Source organism: Triticum aestivum, chromosome 1A, assembly GCF_018294505.1.
Source record: "Triticum aestivum cultivar Chinese Spring chromosome 1A, IWGSC CS RefSeq v2.1, whole genome shotgun sequence".
Classification (NCBI taxonomy): domain Eukaryota; kingdom Viridiplantae; phylum Streptophyta; class Magnoliopsida; order Poales; family Poaceae; genus Triticum; species Triticum aestivum.
The window spans coordinates 479647336-479654405 of NC_057794.1; positions in this window are offsets into that span (position 1 = coordinate 479647336).

Here is a 7070-nt window from a genome sequence, read left to right on the forward strand (position 1 = left end):
CATTGGTGTAGGCGTTGAAGATGAAGTTCATGATGCGAGAGAACGTCGGAGGAGCGTTGACGAGGCCAAAAGACATGACAGTGTATTCATATGAACCGTAGCTTGTCCTGAAAGCCGTCTTGGGAATATCTTGCTCACGGATTCGAATCTGATGATAACCCATACGGAGATCAAGCTTGGAGAATACTTGGGGCACCTTTGAGTTGTTCGAACAGCTCGTTGATGTTGGGAAGTGGGTATTTGTTCTTTATAGTCTTCTTGTTCAATGGACGGTAATCAACACAAAGCCGGTCTGTTCCATCCTTCTTCTTCACAAAAAGAACACCACAACCCCATGGAGAAGAACTAGGCCGGATGAGACCCATTCTTTCTTGAATATCGAGTTGCTTCTTCAGCTCCTTCAACTCTTCAGGTCTGAGCTTGTAAGGACGCTTGCAAGCAGGTTCCGTGTCGGGCTCAAGATCAATGACGAATTCAACTGGCCGGTGCGGAGCCATTCCTGGAAGCTCTTCTAGAAAGACGTCTTGATATTCGCAAACGACTGGAATTTGCGAGATAGCATCCAGTTCACCCTTCTCATTGAGAGAAAACAGATGGATGGTATCATCATGAGCGGCAAAGACAATTACATCCTCAGACGAATGAGTCAATTGAATCTGCCTGGCTGCATAATCAAGCTGAGCCTTGTGCTTAGAAAGCCAATCCATCCCGAGAATAAGATCAATATCCGAGTTACCAAGAACCATAGGAGAAGAGAGAAACTTGTATTCGCCCAACGTGATAGTAACATCCGGGGAGATAGCGCTTGCATTCATGAATTTACCCGGAGAAACAACAGATAACTGTCTAGGCAAATCTTGTAAAGGCAACTCATGCTTAGAAACAAATGGTCTCGAGATGAAACAATGCGATGCGCCCGTGTCAAAAAGAACTTTTGCAGGAATATCATTAACAGGAAGGTTACCCATGATGACATCTGATGAGTCCTCTGCCTGGGTTGCGTTCATCAAGTTGAGCTTGGCGGACTTGTTGTTATGCTTGACGATAGCTGTACTTGCCGATCTGACAGGAGGAGGAGGAGGAAGACGCCTCTGATTGAAACACTTGTTGGCATAGTGACCCTTCTGTTGGCACTTGTTGCACGTGACCTCTGAAAGCGGACGGTGATACGGAGCACTCGATCTTGGATCTTGAGACGAAGTCTTGTTCTGAAAGCCAGGGTTGGGTGGGTGGGAAGATCCAGTGCCACCTTTGCTCTTCTGCTGATACGGCTGACGGAACGGAGGAGGAGGAAGCCAATACTTCTACTGCTTGGCCACTTGAGTAGAGGAAGAAGGAGTAACATCTCTGACTTGCTTCTTGGAAGCATCACACCTCAATTGAGCAGCCTCTTGCTTCAATGCCATGTTGTAGAACTCATCGTACCTCAAGGGCTCAAAGAGGACAAGAGCTAGCTGAATTTCTTCTCTGAGACCACCCCTGAACTGGTATATCATGCTCTTCTCATCAGGTACGTCCTTCTTAGCAAAGCGGGCAAGCTTCTGAAACAACTTGTTGTAGTCATAGACAGACAAAGAGCCTTGCTTCAGGTTGCGGAATTCCTCATGCTTGCTTTCAACCATGCTCTGAGGGATGTGATGAGCTCTGAAATCTTGACGGAATTCATCCTAAGTAATAACCCGTCCACCTCTGGAATCCTTGTACTGCTGGAACCATTCTGCAGCTTGATCTTTGAGTTGGAAGGAAGCGAACTTGACAAAGTCCTCAGGCGTGACGTTATTGCACTCGAAATGCTTGCACAGATCCACAAGCCAATCGTCAGCATCAGTTGCCTCAACACAATTGCTGAAAGTCTTTGGCCCGTTAGCAAGGAACTGGTTGAGTGTAGCAGAGTGATTCTGATTGTTGCCTTGGTTCCCTTGGTTGCCTTGATTGCACTCTTGAAGAATTTGCATGATCAACTGTGTGTTTGCATTGGTTGCAACCATCACAGCTTGCCATGCCTCCGGAGGAGGTGGAGGTGGTGGCGGATCAGGATTCGGAGTCGTGCGTGTTGGAGGAGTCATCCTGAAGAGGTTGACATCCGTTAGCACATTGATAGACAAATATTGAAGCTGAATCCAACGGAATGAAAATTGCAACATATAGTATTCACATCCGAACAAAATGAACGAATGCATTCCTCTTGAAATGGTCACATATCCATAAATTGAGAAGCCACTTAGAATTAAGGTAGAGAAATAAATCAACAAGGTACGGATCAAGAACGAATAATCGGTAAGAAATCCCAATCTCAAACCAATATCCGTGGAAGAAGAACTAGAGCTACGAGAATTCCCACCTATGAAATTCCCTAACCTTTCCGGTTATGCAATCAGGTGTTGGGGATACAGGGGAAGCATAATATCTCACCCAATTCTAGCAAATCCTACATCCAGCTGTATCCATCCTTCAACACATAACCGAGAAAAAACTTCGGAAACCATCTACCTCAACCTTCCAAAAGCATCTGTTATACAAGTTATGGCGATACTCCTGAACTCCCGCCCTAGTACTGGGTGGCGTCGAGGTTATCTCACCAACGAACTACATAAAAGAGATTTTCGATGTCGGCGTACTAAACTCAGGTATTCCAGAACCGCAACTTAAAATTATGACGACAACACCTCAGAGCTCAACTCCCCGGGACACTTCCACAAAACCCCTGACAGGAGGCACCAAGACAATGTTCTCATCATAAAACCATCGGAACGATTCCAAGATACCCGCGTGATCCTAAAATTTTATTTAGTGAAATTTGAGAAGAGAAGAGTCAAAACTCTACGTCAGGATGCCTTACCAGAATGATGAGGAGACTGGGAAGTAAAAAGAATTCCTAAACTCTCCGATATAATTCCTAAATGACTCAAAACATTTTTCTAGACACAACTCGGCTGCTAAAAACGATCAAGCAATGGGGCTCCTAAGGTCGGGGAAGGCTCAGATTACCAACTTATAACACCCTCGATGCGACTATATCTGCCACGTGTCGAGGCACGACTTAGAGGCATAATCGAATTGAAGGCATATGTCGCAAGTAAGGTAATGTTCACAACATCCCATGTAATATAAATAATAAAGGGGAGATAACATAGTTGGCTTACACTCGCCACATCAACCAAGGTACATAAATAACATTACATCATCCAAACACTCATGGCCCGACTACGGCGCCAAAATAAAAGATAACCCAACATGCGACACGGTCCCGATCACCCCCAACTGGGCACCACTACTGATCATCAGGAAAAGAGACATAGTATCATTGAGAGTCCTTGTCGAACTCCCACTTGAGCTCGAGCGCGTCACCTGGAGCGGAATCATCAGGCCCTGCATATGGTGTAATATTAATCTGTGAGCCACAGGGACTCAGCAATCTCGCACCCTCGCGATCAAGACTATTTAAGCTTATAGGTAAGGCAGGGTAAAAGTAAGTGGGGCTGCAGCAAGCGACTAGCATATATGGTGGCTATCCTGTTCGCAGAAGAGAGGGCGAGAAGAGGAGGCAAAGCGCGAGCGAGAAACTAGAGAGCAACATGTGCAAGCATTACTCCAACACCGTGTCCACTTCCCGGACTCCGCCGAGAAGAGGCCATCACGGTAACACACTCAGTTGATTCATTTTAATTAAGTTAAGGTTCAAATTATCTACAACCGGACATTAACAAATTCCCATCTACCCATAACCGCGGGCACGGCTTTCGAAAGTTCAAATCCCTACAGGGGAGTCCCAACTTAGCCCATGACAACCTCTCACGGTCAACGAAGGGATAGACCTCCTCCCGAGACGTTCCGATCAGACTCGGTACCTCGGTTCTTCAAGACACTTCGACAGGTTAAAACAAGACCAGCAACACCACCCGAATGTGCCGACAAATCCCGATAGGAGCTGCACATATCTCATTCTCAGGGCACACTCAGATGAGCCAGACGTCGGGTAGGCCAGCCCAGAGTTGCCCCTGGTAGCCCCGGACATCGCTCGGTTGGACCAACACTCAGAGGAGCACTGGCGCGGGGGGGCTAAAATAAGATGACCCTCGGGCTCCGGAAACCCAAGGGAAAAGAGGCTAGGTGGCAAATGGTAAAACCAAGGTTGGGCATTGTTGGAAAAGCTTTAATCAAGGTGAACTATCAAGGGGTTCCCATTATAACCCAACCGCGTAAGGAACGCAAAATCCGGGAACATAACACCGATATGACGGAAACTAGGGCGGCAAGAGTGGAACAAAACACTAGGCGAGAGGTCGAGCCTTCCACCCTTTACCAAGTGTATAGATGCATTAAGATAACATGGCAATATAATGGTATCCCAACAAGTAAATAAATGTTCCAACAAGGAACGGCCTCCAATCTTCACCTGCAACTAGTAACACTATAAGAGGGGCTAAGCAAAGCGGTAACATAGCCAATCAACGGTTTGCATAGGACATGGAGGGTTAGAGGTTGACATGGCAATTTGGGAGGCTTGAAAGCAAGTGGTAGGCATCGTAGCATTGGCATAGCAAAAGAGCGAGCATCTAGCAAAGCAAAGATAGTAGTGATTTCGAGGGTATGATCATCTTGCCTGCAAAGTTGTCAGAGTTGACTGGATCCTCGAAAGCAAACTCAATGGGCTCCTCATTAGCGAACTCGTCTCCCGGCTCTACCCAAACAAGACAAACAAGCAACAAGGACACAATCAGCCACGTGCAAGGATCAAACAATATGATGCAAGGATGGTATGCTAAGCGGGATGCGATGCGGGATGCATATGCAAGATGTGACAAGGAATGCATGACCCTGGCCTCAACTTGAGAATCCAAGTGTGCCACTGGAAAGATGAGATGAAAATCGCTTGAAAACGATATAAAGATCACCAGAATCGGAGTTACGGTTTGGAAATGGCAAGCGATTCAAATATGACACCGGTCTGTGATTTACAGCAAGTAGCCATCTAAATGCAATGAGATGAACATGCTACAACACTCAAACATGACAACAAAATACATGGCAGGGATGCATTCATGATGCTTAACAAAAGTCTAGCACTTAGCTACGGCCAAATCATCCATTAACAGGTTCAAACAAGCATGGCAAAAATGCATATGGTAAACAGATCTCAGACCATTTTAGGTTGTGCCTTTTTAGAGAAATCGACAATGTAAAGATCACCTCTACGCATACCGGTAAAGACCATTTTATGATTGTCTCGACGAAATACTTGGCAATCTACCTCAGTAAATAGGACATTCAAACCGAAATTAGCAAGTCTAGATACTGAAAGTAAGTTGTAGCCGAGAGATTCAACGAGCATGACATTTTGAATGGAACTATCATGTGAGATGGCCACCTTACCAAGGCCAACCACTTTACCCTTTGAATTATCACCAAAGGTGACATATTTTCGAGGGCCGTCATTTTCAGCAAGCTCATGAAACATCTCTTCAGCTCCGGTCATATGATCAGTACATCCACTATCAAGAACCCATTCCTTTCCTCCTGATTCATATCCCCGAAGATTTGCCATAAGACCAAAATGTCTCATTGCATCATCAAGATCGAAGTCACTATCATCATCATCATAGTATCCATGTTCATCATGATCTTGTGACTCATCATTTCCTAAAGAGGGTAATTCATTAGATAAATGATCATCAAAGTGGTCACTTTTATGAATTCTTATAGCTTCGAATATGATATCACTAATGATTCCAACATCTCCTTTAGCATGCTTAAGATTGGTAAGTTCAAATAGACAATTACCAAAACTAGGATCACTAGAGTTCATCTTACTCAAGGCAATAGATTTATGGAGAATTTCATCCAAAGTTTTCAAGGAATGATTGGGAAATCGTTCCTCAAGAAATTTCCATATAGTATAGGCACAATTAAGAGTAGGCAAACTAGCAATCAAATTTTTGGGCAATCCTCTAATGATGAGCTCAATAGTTCTAAGATTGCGAATCATGTCAATATCTTCATCTAGGGTAGGATGCAAAGGATCAATATGAGGTGCACAAGGGCTAGCAATATACTTGTTCAAATGATATTGATTGAAAATTACAAGCATCTCATTTTTCCACTCATGAAAATACTCTCCATCAAGAATAGGCACTCTATGTCTAAGACTCCCTAAGGCAGACACATCCATCTTCCTCCAATGGTGATTAAACCAAGGCAATGGAGACCAAAGCTCTGATACCACTTGTAGGATCTAGAAGTAGATGTGTCTAGAGGGGGGGTGATTAGACACTTAGTGCTAAAGTTGCAATTTTTAGGATTTTTTGGTTTAAGTGGAGTTTAGGCATAATTTCAACATTCACAATACATATCAAGCAAGTATGCAAGGAGTATATTGGCAGCGGAAAGTAAAGCATGCAACTTGCAAGAATGTAAAGGGAAGGGTTTGGAGAATTCAAACGCAATTGGAGACACGGATGTTTTTCCCGTGGTTCGGATAGGTGGTGCTATCCTACATCCACGTTGATGGAGACTTCAACCCACGAAGGGTAACGGTTGCGCGAGTCCACGGAGGGCTCCACCCACGAAGGGTAATGGTTGCGCGAGTCCACGGAGGGCTCCACCCACGAAGGGTAATGGTTGCGCGAGTCCACGGAGGGCTCCACCCACGAAGGGTCCACGAAGAAGCAACCACCCACGAAGGGTCCACGAAGAAGCAACCACCCACGAAGGGTCCACGAAGAAGCAACCTTGTCTATCCCACCATGGCCATCGCCCACGAAGGACTTGCCTCACTAGCGGTAGATCTTCACGAAGTAGGCGATCTCCTTGCCCTTACAAACTCCTTGGTTCAACTCCACAATCTTGTCGGAGGCTCCCAAGTAACACCTAGCCAATCTAGGAGACACCACTCTCCAAGAAGTAACAAATGGTGTGTAGGTAATGAACTCCTTGCTCTTGTGCTTCAAATGATAGTCTCCCCAACACTCAACTCTCTCTCATAGGATTTGGATTTTGTGGAAAGAAGATTTGAGTGGAAAGCAACTTGGGGAAGGCTAGAGATCAAGATTCATATGGTAGGAATGGAATAT